Genomic DNA, 17392 nt, shown 5'->3' on the forward strand with positions numbered 1-17392 from the left:
ACCCGCATGATTCAATTACCTCCTACAAGTTTCCTTCTATGAGACCTAGGGATTGTGGAAATTACAATTCAATATGAGATTTGTGTGGGGACATAACCACACCATATCAAATGGATAGATCATTCAGAAAAAAATAAATAAGGAAACTGCAGATTCGAATAACACTATAGATAAAATAAACCTAAAAGATATGCAGAGAGCATTTTACCCAAAAGCAGTAAAATACTCATTCTTGTCAAGCACACATGATACATTCTCCAGGATATATCAAATGTTAGGTCACAAAATAAGTCTTAACAAATTTAAGAAAATTGAAATCATTTCAAGTATCTCTTTCAATCAAAATTGTATCAAACTAGATTAATAATGGAATAAAATGGTAAAATTCAAAAATACGTGGAAAGTAAACAACACACATTTATACAACAATTGGGTCAAATAAATTTTTAAAAAGAATTGAAAAAATAAGACAAATGAAACTGAAACCAACATATCCAGACTTAAAGGATGCAGGAAAGCAGTATGAAGAAAGATGATTATAGTAATAAATGCTTACACAAAAGAAGAACAAAGACCTCAAATACACAGTGAAACTGTACCTCAGAAAATTAGAAAAAAAAGAAACAACAAAAAATTAAGAGAGAAAAGAAAATAAATCTTAGAGCAGAAATAAAATTTAAAAAAAACAGAAAAAAAATTAAACAATGAAGTTACTTTTAAGAAATGAAATTAACAAACACTTAGCTAAAGAGAGATTCAAATAAATAAGAAGAAATATAAAAAGAAGACATTACAACTGATTACACAGAAATAAAAAGATCATAAGGTATCATTTGAATAATTAAATGTGAACATATTTGGTAACCTAGAGAAAAAATAAAAATCCATAGAAGCATAATCTACCAAGACTGAATCAAGAACAAATAGAAGGCCTGCATAGACCAACTAGAAGCATATTGATTGAAACAGTAATTTAAAAAACAAAACAAAACAAAACAAAAAAAACACCTACAAAGATAAGTCCAGTAGTAGATGACTTCATTGGTGAAGTCTACCAAAGATTTAACAAAGATCTCTTTCCAATTATTTTTAAATTATTTCAGCACTTCCAAATTCATTATATGAAGCCACGTATCACCCTGATAGCAAGGTCAGAAAATATATCACAAGAAAAACAGTGTGTTCAGGGTTATAAGTATAGCAAGGAGATACACTCAAGGAAATATATTCATATTTATTACTGATAACATATTGAGACACATCAGAATTAAAAGAATGTTACACAGTTTTGGAAAACACATACCAATAGCACATTTTTGTGAATTCAGCCCAAGCAAAGCCAAAAACATTTTATCATTTTATAGTTGACAGTGCTCTCTGTATGATTTTAATATACCAAACGAGCGAAATATGTCTCTTTTGAACTTTAGAGGACTTAATATTTAAGAGTTAATGAGATTAAAGAGGCTTAATTAAGAATTTGACTTTGGAATATTTGTCAAATATCAAAGGATTAAACACTTGATACTATGATGACATATGTTACTGTAAGTCATTTATTTAGTCAAAATGAAAACTTTAAATTTTTTACACGGTAAAAATCTTTACTAATTAACAGAGCCATAAGGGGAAAAAAGCTATAGTTACTCTCTCTGAGATTTGGACCTGGAAGGTAAGGGGAATAGGTACTGATGAATGTTAGTCCAGGAGGTCCACGTTAGGGGAAAAATAAGTTAGTGAACAACTTCCCCTTCAATTGTTAAGAAAGGATAGGTATGTAACCACAGATAAAATTTTACTTTTCCCAGCATAGCCACGGGGCATGTGTAACTCCACATGTCCCCAAGACTTACCTAGAATTTAACAGCTCTGAAGCAAGAAAACTGAACAATTATTAAAAGCTATAGAAACAGCTCATGACCATAAAACATTTAGTAAACCTAATATTTGATCTGCATAATTTAGACCAAATCTCAAAATGATGAAAAAATTTTTATTTATTTATTATTTATTTTTATTCATTTTTGAGACAGAGTCTCACTCTGTTACCCAGGCTTGAGTGCAATGGAGCAGTCTTGGCTCACTGCAACCTCTGCCTCCTGGGTTCAAGCAATTCTTCTGCCTCAGCCTCCTGAGTAGCTGAGACTACAGACATACACCAACACATCCAGCTAATTTCTGTAGTTTTAGCAGAGATGGGGTTTCACCATGTTGGCAAGGCTGGTCTCAAACTCCTGATCTCAGGTAATCCACCCTCCTCGGCTTCTCAAAGTGCTGGAATTACAGGCGAAGACATTTTTATTTTATAGATAATTTTTTAAAGATTTTAATTAAGTATTTTTAAAGTTACATGAACTAAAGGGTATTAATATTTTCTCCTGAAACTCAAAACCTAATAAAGACAGCATAAGACTGATAAAATTTTATTTCTTAAGCTAGTTACCAAAAAGGCAAAGAAAAACCTTCTTCAGTGTGACTATTTCTCTTTATGGGAAGTCCATATAAATAAGTTGGAGGTCAAACTTGATGAAAAAAAAATGCTCGAATTTAATCAGAAACAGGAAGCGTATGTTCAAGGTTATGAATATATCAGAGAAATACATGACTCTTAGGAACAGCATAAGAACTGTTCTAATTATATTGAGAACTTAGATATATTAAGAAAAGCCAAGAGCACAGCATTAAGTTATGTTAGAGAAAAATGTTGTTTTAATTATGATTATTTTTTTACTTTTAAGATAAAACATTTTAGCATTAGGCCATAATAATAGTTAGCACTGGAGGAAAAATTTACAGGAGCTGACAAGAAATTGGAAAGAGTTATTATCTCAGACTTTCTTCAGGAGAGAAAAAGCTGAAAACAGTGAAGCACAGCAAAGGGTGAACTTTTGAGATAAAATTCTAAGAAATTTTTAAAAGAATCAAGTTATAAAATTTAAAGTAAAACTTCTTATAATTTCATTAAAACCAGTTTAATACTGTAATAAAACCTTTTTAACAGAGGGAACCAATGTTTGAAATACTATCACAAATAATTTTCTTCCAATTATAATCAACTTACATACAAAATTCCTTCCATAAATTTATCTTCACAAATCTTATCACAACTTACACAGACAATCTATGATATGGTTGGATATTTTTACTTCTCCTGAATATCACTCTTTTTAAAACAGCCAGTCATTTTATTTTAGAATCAGAATTTAACCATACAAGATGTTTTTTATACAAAATTGTATTTTCTTTATGACCTACTTTACCAAAAATACAACTTCATATTCATAATTTTCTTTATATTTACTTTCCTCAACTTACACTTTTGGTTTTGGATACTTTGTATCCTCTTTGTAGAAAGTTTAAGGTTTGTACTGCATGCCAAACCTTTGTGTAAGCTCTGTGGGGGTGCGGCAGAAGAGCAAGTAATTTATATATTGTAGAAGTTCTCCCTCATCAAGAGGTAGCTCAGTTAGATTTTTTGCTAGGGCCTGCTTGAATAAGTATGGACTATTTTTGAAACCCTAAATTTGGGCTTTCCAGGTTGAAGTTATTGGGTAAAGGTTGGTTTATGTGGCTTCCCCAGGAGAAGTGGGGCTATTGGAGGGAAAAATGAATGCAGATGTTGGGTAAATATTATCCAGGCACCCGTTTTGGAGAGTATATTATTACACAAAAGAATATTGGGACATTTAGGCATTACCAGGGACTGGTGGGCAAATAGCAATTGGTCACTTAAGTAATAAAAAGGGGATATGGGCTGGGCACAGTGGCTCACACCTGTAATCCCAACACTTTGGGAGACCCAGGCGGGTGGATCACCTGAGGTCAGGAGTTCAAGACCAGCCTGGCCAACATGTTGAAACACTGTCTTTACTAAAAATACAAAATTAGCCAGGCATGGGGACGGGTGCCTGTAATCCCAGCTACTCAGTAGGCTGAATCACTTGAACCTGGGAGGCAGAGGTTGCAGTGAGGTGAGCTTGTGGCACAGCACTCCAGCCTCAGTGACAGAATGAGACTCTATCACAAAATAAGGGGGGGTGGAGTGTGAGTTTTCTGGGGGAATTGCCACTTGTCCTCACTACCCAACAGGATTTTGGAGAAAAGTTGCCCAGAGAAGGAGCTTAGCATAGGGTAATCAGCTCTTGAATCAAAAAAAAATTTATAATCTTACCTGACACCTTTAGAATTGCCTTGGTTTCATTTTTTTTCTTTTTTTTTTTTTTTTTTTTTTTTTTTTTCCTGATGATGTCGGATCTCAGAGACAGCTGGAGAAGAGGACCACTTCAGCTCAAATCCATTACTGGATTGGGGTTTCGCCTGGGGCCTTTTGTCTCTTGAGACAGTCCCTTTTCCAGTGGCCAAGCTTGTGGCAGAGAGGAAAGGCCATTTGGGTCTTTCTACTATTTGGCACATTAGGACAGTTTACCTTTCAGTGGCCTGGCTTTCTGCTCTTATGTCAGTTCCCAGGGGGCGGATTTTTAGCATAACCTAGAGGGACCTGGCTGATTTGTAAAGCAGCCAATAATTGAGCCTGTCTCCTGTCTTTCCATTTCTCCTTCTCGTTGGCCCTGTTCTCCTCATCCTGATTTCAGTTATAAAAGCCTGAGGAGGTCAATTTGACGATTTCTGACATATGGACTTCGGGTCATAAGTCTGATTTTTGTAATTATTTTCTTAATATCTGAAGCAGCTTGGGTAAGAAAGTAATGCTTTAGGACTAGATGTCCTTTGGGGATTCCTGGGTCTAGGTTGGTATGTTTGATAAGCGTTTCTTGCAGCCTTTTGAGAAAGGCTGTGGGGTTGTTATTTGGCCCTTGGTCTATGGTGGCTAACTTATAATTTTCTTGTTTGGTGTTACTCATTGTTATTATCTCTGCTAGGCATAGGAGCATACTGTTTCTGGCCTGTATTCCCGTCTGTGTATTGTAGTCCCAACTGGTGTCCTGCACGGGAACAGCTGTAGTTACCATGAGGTAGGTGGCATCTGCCAATTGTAGGTTATCCTTGCAGCAGAATGCTGACTTATATATGTTTTTATTTTTCCTTGTGAGAAGGCTTGTTTCATGAGGATGAACAAGTTACTAAAATGTAAGAGTTAATTGTTGGAATCCCTTGATTCCAGTATCAGCTGAGAGCTCTCCTAGGTTTTCTTTAACTTGGCAAAGGTACTGTATAGAAAAGGGGACCTGGACCTAGATGGGTCTGGGTGGCTCACTTATAATTTATATTTGTCCTTCACATGTTTCAAAAGAAAGAGGAAAATGAATCAGAAAGGTGCCTGAATGAGAAGTTGTTTTTTATCTGACCTTTTCCAGGGAACCTGAATCGTTTAGGAGGCCAGTCCTGTAGTCCAGCAAGGGATATCAGGCATCCCTGTCTTCTTTGGCTCAAGGACCCATACCCAGGTATCCCTTGGTGCTCCCCTGGACCAGCTTCGTCCTGAAGTGGGTGTCCATGAAGCAACTCTCTTCTTGAGGGAGCGTTTATTGCTTAAGTATCTGCAGCCCTTGGGGCTTTGGAAAAGGGAAAACTTTTGGAATCCTTAAAACAAATAAGCCTAATTTTATGATGACAAGAATGTTGGTGTCTAACTGAATTGATTTCTGTCTTTATTTTTGGGGGGAGGTGTGAGTGGTCACATCCATTAGGTTTCGTAGGTTTCACAAAGGGAATCTGGCCAAAAAGACATTTTATCCAGAAATTAAGTTTTTCTCTGTGTAGATAAAAACTCCATTTGCCCTGGACAAATGGAGAGAAGTTCTGACATACACAGCAGAAAGAACCTCCAAATCAGCCTGGTATGTCAAACGTAAGAGTGAAGAAAGAAATTTGAGAAAGCCCTGCCAAGAACAAAGGGACAGCAGGGCAGGGGTAAGCAGTCTGATCTGTGAGGCTTATATGTGAGCAAGGGAGGGAGAGAAAACATTTCACCTTAAAGTGGCAAGAACAGCATTAGGCAATGCAGAAAAATCAGAGGCAGTCAACCTGGGGACTCAACCACCTTCAGCACTTACTTCAGAGAACAGTTCACAGGAAAGGCCATCTGAGCCACAGCACCACAGTATGCTACCAGGAAGTGTAGTAATCCTTGGTTCTTGCCTAACTTGAAAGACAGAATTCAGACAATAGATGCATAGCAAAGGTTAAGTAGCAGAGTTTATTGAAGGAAGATAAAGTACCTTCCTAGAGAGAAGTGCAAAACAGCCCCAACCTGGTACAGTTGGAATGTTAGTAATAGTAGTAGTGGTAGAGTTAATAGTAGTAGTAGTAGTAGTAGTAGTAGTAGTAGTAGTAGTAGTAGCAGTAGTAGTGTTCATTTAAAGAGAGAGTATACTCTGAAAGATGAGACAGAGCAGGCTGCTCAAAAGAATGAGCCAGCAACAGCTGGTGCTGGAATATTCTCTTTATGAGTCTCTTACATGATTTTTTTATAAATAGCCAAGGGGGTGTTACTTGCAACCATGTTTTAAGAAGTCTCTTTGGGCACGTATGCTCTGTGAGTGTATGTGCTAGTACACACATTGCACGTCTTATTAGCATATAAAACCTCCACCCAGACATCTGTTTTTTACTGTTATAATGAACAAAAGGCTACTTTAGGGTGAATTTTTGGAGGAGTGTGCTGCTTATCAGTGGAGAAAATTCCAGCATGGTTATCTCTGGCTAGGGCCTGATAAGTACCCTTCAAGGCTGGAGGAGCTAAACATCGAATACACATGGCCACAAAGAAGGGAACAAAGGACATCAGTAGCTGCTTGAGACAGGAGGGCGAGAGGAGGGTGAGCATTGAAAAACTACCTATTGGTTTCCAGCTGCATCCATGTCCCTACAAAGGACGCAAACTCATCCTTTTTTATGGCCCTACAACTTAAAGTATAATAATAATAAATAAATTTAAAAAAAAAAACTACCTATTGGATACTATGGTTATTACCTGGGTGACAAAATAATCTGTACAAAAGCCACATGACATGCCATTTACCTATATAACAAACATTCGCATGTACACTTGAACTTAAAATTAAAGTTAAAAAGTATTTTGGACAATATAAAAATGTTACCAAAATTGAAAAAAGAGAACACTATCGGCTAATATTCCTGATTGACATAGATGCAAGAATCCTTAACAAACTACAAGCACACTTAATACAATAAAATATCAAAAATATAATACATTTTGATCAAGGAAGATTTATTCCAGGGATGCAAGGATGGTCCAATATACACAAATTGATGCATCTGATCCATCATATTGACCAAGTAATGACCAAACTATATGATTATCTCCATAGAAACAGAGGAAGTATTTGGTAACATTCAACCTTCTTCAAGGTTAAAAAAAAATCAGCAGATTTATAAGTAAAACACTTCAAAACAATAACGACCATATGTGACAAATTAACAGCTAACTTTATACTGAACAAGGAAATACTGAAAGCTTTTTCTCTGAGATCTGTAATACGGCAACGATGTTCACTTTTACTCCTTTTATTCAGCATTAATACTGTAAGTCTTAGCCAGAGCAATTTTGTAAGAGAAAAAAATGTAGGCCGTTCAAATTGGAAAAAAAGCAGTCAAATTGTCTATGTTCATAGATGACATAATCTTATATTTAGACAAACTTAATGATTCCAGCAAAAACTGATAGAGCTGATAATGAAATCAGTAAAGTTGCAGGATACAAAATCAACTTATTGAACTCAGTAGCATTTTTATATGCTAACAGTTAACAACCTGAAAAACAAATTAAGAAAGGGTTTTCATTTTCAGTAGCTAAAAATATATATACCTAGGCATAAATTTAAGCAAAGTAAAATATCTGTGCGAAAAAAAAAAAAAAAACCCTGATGAACAAAATTGGAGACAACACAAAAATAGAAAGATAATCTGTATTCATGAATTGGAATAGTGAATATTGATAAAAATATTCATAATACACAAAGTGGTATACAGATTCAATAATATAGTTATCAAAATAACATTAACATTATCAGCAGAATTATTATTATAAACCACTCTATCATAAGGATACATGCACATTTATGTTCATGGCAGTACTATTCATAATAGCAAAGAAGTGAAACAAACCTGCACATCTTACACAAGTATTCCTAAACTTAAAATAAAAGTTAAAAAATCTTAATATTTATAGGGAACACAGAAGGAAACCTTTTATAGTCAAAGTAATTCTGAGCAAAAAGAACAAGGCTGGAATCATCAAAATACCTGACTTTAAAATATCCTACAAAGTTCTAATAATAAAAAAGGTATCAGCATAAAAAAGACACATAGATCAGTGAAGCAGAGTAGAGAACCCCGATCTAAATGAATTTATTTACCACCAACTCATTTTTGTCAAAGGGTCCAATAATATACATTGGGGAAAAGGCAGTCTATTTACAAAAGGTGTTGATAAAATGAATATTTATATACAGAAAAATAAAATTAACCCCTGTCTTTCACCATATATAAAAATAAAATGTAAGTAGACTAAAGACAGATGGAAAACACAAAATTATGAAACTATTAGAAAAAAATATTAAGCAAATGCTATAGGACATTGATCTGGGCAAAGAATTTTTGCTTAAGAACTCAAATGCACAGGCAACCAAAGTAAAAATAGGCAAATGGGATTACAGAAAGCGAAAAAGCCTCTGCACATCAAAGAAACAATCAACAGAACAGAGACAACGTTAAAAAATGAGAGAAACATATTTGTAAACCATCCATCAGATAAGAGGTTAATATCCAGAAAATATAGACAACTCAAACAACTAGATAGTAAAAATGCAAATGATCCAATTCAAAAATAGAAAAATAAAATTGACATTTCTCAAAACAAGACATATAAATGGCAAAGTGATATATGAAAAAATGCTCAACATCATTAAACATAAATGTAATGCAAATCAAAACCTCAGTGAGACATCTCACCTATGTTATAGTGGCTACTATCAAAAGGCAAAATATAACAGATGCTGATGAGGATGCAGCAAAAGAGGAATTCTCACAAGTATTGGTGGGATATAAATTAGTACCACCGTTATAAAAAAAAAATAGTATGGAGGGGTTTTTTTTTTTTTCCTTTTCTAGAAAATTGTACTTTAAGTTCTGTGATACATGTGCAGAACATGCAGGTTTGTTACATAGGTATACATGCACCATGGTGGTTTGCTGCACCAACCAACCCGTCATCTAGGTTTTAAGCCCTGCATGTATTAAGTATTTGTTCTAATGCTCTCCCTCCCCTTGTCCCCCACTCCCTGACAGGTCCCAATGTGTGATGTTCCCATCCCTGTGTACATGTCTTCTCATTGTTCAACTTCTACTTATGAGTGAGAACATGGGGTGTTTGGTTTTCAGTTCCTTTGTTGGTTTGCTGAGAATGATGTCTTCCAGCTTCATCCATGTCTCTGCAAAAGACATAAATTCTTTCTTTTTTATGGCTACATAGTATTCCATGGTGTATATCTGCCACATATTCTTTATCCACTCTATCATTGTTAGGCATTTGGATTGGTTCCAAGTCTTGCTATTGTAAATAGCACTGCAATAAGCATATGTGTGCATGTGTCTTTATAGTAGAATGATTTATAATACTTTATAATACTTTGGGTATAAACCCAGTAATGGGATTGCTGGATCAAATGGTATTTCTGGTTCGGGATCCTTGAGGAATAGTTACACTGTCTTCCACAATGGTTGAGCTTATTTAGACTCCCACTAACAGTGTAAAAGTGTTCCTATTTCTCCAAATCCTCACCAACATCTCTTGTTTCCTGACTTCTTAATGATTGCCATTCTAAGTGGCATAAGATGGTATCTCATTCTGGTTTTGATTGGCATTTCTCTAATGATGAGTGATGATGAGCTTTTTCTCATATGTTTGTTGGCCACATAAATGTCTTCTTTTGAGAAGTGTCTGTTCATATCCTTCACCTACTTTTTGATGGAGTTATTTTTTTCCTGTAAATTTGTTTAAGTTAGTTGTAGATTCTGGATATTAGACCTTTGTCAGATGAGTAGCTTGCAAAAATTTTCTCCCATTCTGTAGGCTGCCTGTTCACTCTGATGATAGTTTCTTTTGCTGTGCAGAAGCTATTTAGTCTGATTAGATTCCATTTGTCAATTCTGGCTTTTGTTGCCATTGCTTTTGGTGTTTTAGCCGTGAAGTCTTTGCCCATGCCTATGTCCTAAATGGTATTGCCTAGGTTTTCTTCTAGGGTTTTTACAGTTTTGAGTTTTATATTTAAGTCTTTAATCCATTTTCAGCTAATTTTTGCATAAGGTGTAAGGAAGGGGTCCAGTTTCAGTTTTTTGCATATGGCTAGCCAGTTTTGCCAGCACCATTTATTAAATAGGGAATCATTTCCCCATTGCTTGTTTTTGTCAGGTTTGTCAAAGATCAGATTGTTTAAATACGTGGTGTTATTTCTGAGGTCTCTGTTCTGTTCCATTGGTCTATATAAGTTTTGGTACCAGTACCATGCTGTTTTGTTTACTGTAGCCTTTTGGTATAGTTTGAAGTCAGGTAGCATGATGTCTCCAGCTTTGTTCCTTTTGCTTAGGATTGTCTTGGCTATACAGGCTCTTTTTTCATTTAATATGAAATTTAATGTCGTTTTTTATCATTCTGTGAAGAAAGTCACTTGTAGCTTGATGGGAATAGCATTGAATCTACAAAGTACTTTGGGCAGTATGGCCATTTTCATGGTATTGATTCTTCCTATCCAACAGCACAGATTTTTTCCCCCCCATTTGTTTCTGTCCTCTCTTACTTCCTTGAGAAGTGGTTTGTAATTGTCCTTGAAGAGGTCCTTCATGTCCCTCATAAGTTGTATTCTTAGGTATTTTATTCTGTTTGTAGCAATTGTGAATGGGAATTCACTCATTATTTGGCCCTCTGCTTGTCTGTTGTTGGTGTATAGGAATTTTTATGATATTTGCACATTGATTTTGTATCCTGAGACTTTGCCAAAGTTGCTTATCAGCTTAAGGAGTTTTGAGTCTGAGACAATGGAGTTTTCTAAATATACAATGTTGTTATCTGCAAACACACTCAATTTGACTTCCTGTCTTTCTCTTGCCTTATTGCCCTGGTCAGAACTTCCAATACTGTGTTGGATTCGATGGTAATAGAGGGAATCCTTGTCTTGTGCTAGTTTTCAAAGGGAATCCCTCTAGCTTTTGCCCATTCAGTATGATATTGGCTATGAATTTGTCATAAATAGTTCTTGTTATTCTGAGATATGTTCCATCAATACCTAGTTTATTAAGGGTTTTTAGCATGAGGAGATGTTGAATTTTATCAAAGGCTTTTTCTGTATCTATCGAGATAATCATGTGGTTTTTGTCATTGGATTGGTTTGTGTGATGGATTACATTTATTGATTTGCATATGTTAAACCAACCTTGCATCCCAGCTATAAAGCCGACATGATCTTGGTGGATAAGCTTCATGATGTGCTCCTGGATTTGGTTTGCCAGTACTTTATTGAGGATTTTTGCATTGATATTCATCAGGGATATTGGCCTGAAATTTTCTGTGTGTGTCTCTGCCAGATTTTGTATCAGAATGATGCTGGCCTCATAAAATGAGTTAGGGAAGAGTCCTTCTTTTTCTACAGTTTGGAATAGTTTCAGAAAAAAATGGTACCAGCTCCTTTTTGTACCTTTGGTAGAATTTGGCTGTGAATCCATCTGGTCCTGGACTTTTTTTGTTTTAGTAGGCTATTAACTACTGCCTCAATTTTAGAACTTGTTATTGGTCTATTCAGGGATTTGACTTCTTCTTGGTTTAGTCCATTTTTCTCTAGATTTTCTAGTTTATTTTCATAGAAGTGTTTATAGTATTCTCTGATTGTAGATTGTGTCTCTATGGAATCAGTGGTGATATTCCCTTTAACATTTTTTATTGCGTCTATTTGATTCTTCTCTCTTTCCTTCTTTATTAGTCTAGCTAATGGTCCATCTATTTTTTTTTAATCTTTTCAAAATACCAGCTACTGGATTCATTGATTTTTTGAAGGATTTTTTTGTGTGTGTGTGTCTCTATCTCCTTTAGTTTTGCTCCGATCTTAGTTATTTTTTGTCTTCAGATAGTTTTTGAATTTGTTTGCTCTTGCTCTGCTTGATAATGAGCTGAGTTCAAGTCCTGGATATCCTTGCTAATTTTCTGTCTCATTGATCTGTCTAATATTCACAGTGGGGTGTTAAAGTCTCCTACTATTATTGTGTGGGAGTCTAAGTCTCTTTGTAGCTCTCTAAGAACTTGTTTTGTGAAACTGGATGCTTCTGTATTGGTTGCATATATATTTAGGACGGTTATCTCTTCTTGCTGCATTGACCCCTTTATCATTATGTGATGTCCTTCTTTGACTTTTTATCTTTGTTTTATCAGAGACTAGGATTGTAACCTTTACTTTTTTATTTTTGCTTTCCATTTGCTTGATAAATATTCCTCCATCCCTTTATTTTGAGTCTATGTGTGTCTTGGCACATGAGATGGGTCTTCTGAATACAGTACACTGATGGTCTTGACTTTTTATCCAATTTGCCAGGCTGTGTCTTTTAATTGGGGCATGTAGCTCATTTACATTTAAAGTTGATACTGTTATGTGTGAATTCGATCCTGGCATCATGATGATAGCTGGTTATTTTGCACATTAGTTGATGCAGTTTCTTCATAATGTCATTGGTCTTTGTATCTTGGTGTGTTGTTGCAGTGACCAGTACCAGTTTTTCTTTTCCATATTTAGTTCCTCCTTCTGGAGCTTTTGTATGGCAAGCCCTGTGGTGTGGTGACAAAATCATTCAGCATTTTATTGTCTGGAAAGGATTTTATTTATCTTTTGACCTCTCCAGGCAGTACAGTCTCTCATGGCTTCCTTTGGTTCCTGGAGGGAGGTCCCCAGCTCCTTGCACTTCCTGGGTGAAGCAACTCCCCACCTTGCTTCTGCTAGTCCTCCATGGGTTTGAACCACTGCCTAACAAGTCCCAGTGAGATAAACTGGGTACCTCTGGTGGAAATGAAGAACTCATCCACCTTCTGTGTTGGTCTCATTGGGAACTGCAGACTGGAGCTGCTCCTATTGGGCCACCTTGACCCCTCCTCAATCCCCCTTTTATTTTATAAAACTAAAAGTAGAACTACCATGTGATTCAACAGTCTCACTGCTGGGTATATACCCTAAATAAAGGAATTTAGTAAATCAAAGACATATATGTTCTCCCATGTTTACTGTAGCACTATTAACAATAATCAAGTTATGGGATTAATCTGTGCCCAATCATTGATAAATGAATAAATGTTGTATACATATATATACACATTGAAAGTCATTAGAAAAAAATAAAATCCTGTCATTTTCAGCAATGTGGATGGAACTAGCAGCCATTATATTAAATGAAGTAAGCCAAGTAGAGAAAAAAAATCACATGTGGGAGGCAAAAATATTGTTGTCATGGAGGGGGAGAGTAGAATGGTAGTTATCCAGAAAGAATAGGGGGTATAGGGGAGTTAAGCAAGTTTGATTAATGGAAATACGGTTAAATAATAGGAATAAGTTCTAATATTTGGTAACACAGTGAGGTGACTATAGTTATCAATAATTTTGATATATTTCAAAATAACTGTAATAGAAAATTTGGAATGCTCTTAACATTAAAAAATGATAAATGTTTCAGGTGATGGATATGCCAATTATACTGATTTCATCATTACACATTATATGCATGTGTCAAAATATTATATGTATCCCATAAATATGTATAGTTATTATGTATTGATAAAAAAAAATGGATATGATTTGTAACATTGGAATGAAGAAAGGGAATCAGAAAAAAATACTTTTTTAGTTTGCATTAACTCCCCAAAATCTGAAAAGATTTTCAGGATCTGAAGGGTCCCCCTCTTGCACCACAAAAGGTCAATTTGTAGTAGCTCTCTACTTTCCAACATGTCCCACAACATTTTATATTGTGTATAAGTTCAGGGTAAAATTTATCTCTATAAATGTTTTTTAGCTAAAAAAAAAATCAGAAATAAGTAGAGGTATGGAAACAATTGAGTCTAACCCTTTCACAGACTTTTCTACAAGTAGAAATGCAGAGACACAGGGAAGATAAATTACCTAAGTTATGTTACTAGTCACTTACAGAACTAGATACAAAACTTAAATGTCTTTAAAATTTACATGTCTTGTCTCCTGATTATAATTTTTTTCACTTTGGGTTTGGAAAAACCATTTACTAGTCCACAAAAGACTACTGTATGCATTGGCATGCATTTTCTTATATTGTATAATGAGTAACATCAATCAGAGCTCTTTGGCTCCCAAATTCATCCCACTGTCTGCTGTATTGATGTGATTCCACTATTAATAAGTCATTTTTAGGAAGACTAGTCTTCTCAATTTTCCTTTACAAAAATACAGATCCACTGTCTACCAACCCACATAACTGAGTTTTCGTGGAAGAATATGACAGATTTCTGTGAATAATTTCATGGTCTTCAAGGGACCAATAGCCTGCTCCTCAGGGTAAGCAGAAACAGTGTCTTCTCCATAACAGTGAAAGGTATTTGAATAGGGAACTCTTCTGTGGGAGTAAAACAGAGAGGGAAACTTTAAACTTGCATTGAGGCCATTTGAGGCTTCCAAGGTTCTCCCAGATGGCAAGGCTTGCATAATATTGAGCCTTAATTTTAGGCCATAAACCATAGGTTTTAAGCATGAGGCCATTTCCAGAGATGACTCTTAAAATATTTTTTGATATTTAAAATATAAGGATCTAAATATTTGGGAAATGGTGTCATCAAGATGATAAAGTGGGAGATAACAGCTTTATTCTTCTACAAAAACCAATAATTAGACAACTATCAGTGAATGAAAATAGCCTTGAGAGGGTCCAAGAGTCCAATTAAAAACATCCAGTAAAATAGTGGAGAAAAAAATATAACCACATAGAAGAAGTTTCTGGGGAGATCAGCATACCTGAGATGTGTGAAGATCATGGTAACAAAGGAAAAGGGCAAAGACTATCAATATTAGTGACAAAGCAGGTGCCACCTTGGTCCCAGTGGCCTAATCTACAGAGGACCCTGACCACTTTAATCACTGAAGTAACCAACAGCCATCACCATCATGGAACCCCTGAAGAGGGATTTGTTGCTGTGCACCTCCTCAAGAAAACACCACTGTAGTGCTACCCTGAGGCTGAGCTGCCACCACCCCCAAAAAAGCATGCCCCAGACCCAATTGCCACTCTTACCCTGCACCTGTCTATGCTCTAGATCCTGGCCTGTACCTTTGTGCAGTTTGAAAATGGGCAGTGTGATTCCTACAGCTTTATTATTCTTGCTTAGGATTACCTTGGCTATATGGGCTCTGTTTTGGTTCCATATGAACTTTAAGATAGTGTTTTTCTATTTCTGTCATTGGTAGTTTGATAGAAATAGCATTGAATCTGTAAATTTATTTTCACAGAAGGCCATTTTAAGGATATTGATTCTTCTTATCCAAGAGCGTGGAATGTTTCTTCATTTGTTTGTGTCATCTCTGATCACTTTGAGTGGTGTTTTGTAACTTCATTGAAAAGGTAGGGATATTTGAAGTCAGCATCAGCCTATACCAAAACCTGGAGAAGTCTAATTAAAAAGTAGGCCAATATCCTTAATGAACTTAGATGCAAAAGTCTTCAACAAAATACCAGCAAACTGTATCCAGCAGCATATCAAAAAGCTAATTCACCATGATCAAGTAAGCTTGATCCTTGGGATGCAAGGGTGGTTCAACATATGCAAATCAATAAATGTGATTCATCACATAAATGGAACTAAATACAAAGCCACATGATTACCTCAATAGATGCAGAAAATGCTTTTGATAAAATTCAACATCCCATCATGTTAAAAACCCTCAATAAACTAGACATTGAAGAAACATAATTCAAAATAATAAAAACCATCTATGACAAATCCACAGCCAACATAATACTGAATAGGCAAAAGCTGGAAGTACTCCCTTTCAAAACAGGAAGAAGACAAGGATCCCCTCTCTCACCACTCATACTTAACACAATATTGGAAGTCCTGGCCTGAGCAATCATACAAGAGAGAGAAACAAAATGCATCCAAATGAAAAGTGAAGAAGTCAAACTATCCCTGGTTTTGGATGACATGATTCTATATCTAGAAAATCCCCCAAAACTCATAGTCTCTGCCTAAAAGCTCCTTGAGCTGATAAGCAACTGCAGTAAAGTTTTGGAATACAAAATCAATGTACAAAAATCAGTAACATTCCTATACACTAACAGCACCCAAGCTGAGAGCCAAATCGGGAACACAAGCACATTCATAATTGCAACAAAAAATAAAATATCTAAGAATGCAGGTATTCTAACAACTATATTCTAACATATTGGATAACCTAAAAAACTGATAAATTTCTAGACACATACAACATTTCAAAACTGAATTAGTTACATTTCAGATTGAAAATCTAAATAGAACAGTAATAAATGACCGATGGAATCACTGATAAGAAACTGACTCATTAAATAAAAGTCCAGGACCTGATGTCTTTATTTGTGAATTCTACTAAGCATTTAAAGAAAAATCAAAACCGATTATTCTCAAACTGTTACAAATATTTGAAACAGAGAGAATATTTTCAAACTAATTTTACCAATTCGGCATTACCCTGATACCAAAGTTAACTAATGGCACTATAAGAAAAGTAAATTACAGGCTAATATCCCTGATGAACATAAATGTAAAAATACTACATAGTAGCAAACCAAATTTCATAGTATGTTAATGGACTCATACATTATGATCAAGTAGTATTTATTCTGTGATGCTAGGAATTTTTAACAAACACAAATCAATGAATGTGGTACACTACATTAAAGAATGAAAGACAAAAACCATGATAATTTCAAAAGATGTAGCGAAGCAGCTGACAAACTCAATGTCCTTTCATGATAAAAACTCTCGGCAAATTAGGTATAGAAGAAATTTCACTCAACACAATAAGGGCCATGTATCACAAGGCCATGGCTAACATCATACTGTAAGGTAAAAATTTGAAAGCTTTTTCTCTAAAACAAAGCGAAGACATAGATGCTTACTCTGGCCACTTGTATTTAACACAGTACACAAATTCCTAATCAGAGCATCAAGGCAAGAAAAGAAAATACAAAGCATCCACATTCAAAAGAAATAAGTAAAATTTTGTTTGGAGATGACATTATCATATATAGAAAATCCTAAAGACTCCAGCAAAAAAATCTGTTAAAACTAATGAATGAATTCAGTGCATTTGCAGGATAAAAAATCAACACATAAAAATCAACTGCAATTCTATACACTAAAATGAACTACCTGAAAAGG

Source organism: Theropithecus gelada, chromosome X (genome assembly GCF_003255815.1).
Source record: "Theropithecus gelada isolate Dixy chromosome X, Tgel_1.0, whole genome shotgun sequence".
NCBI lineage: Eukaryota > Metazoa > Chordata > Mammalia > Primates > Cercopithecidae > Theropithecus > Theropithecus gelada.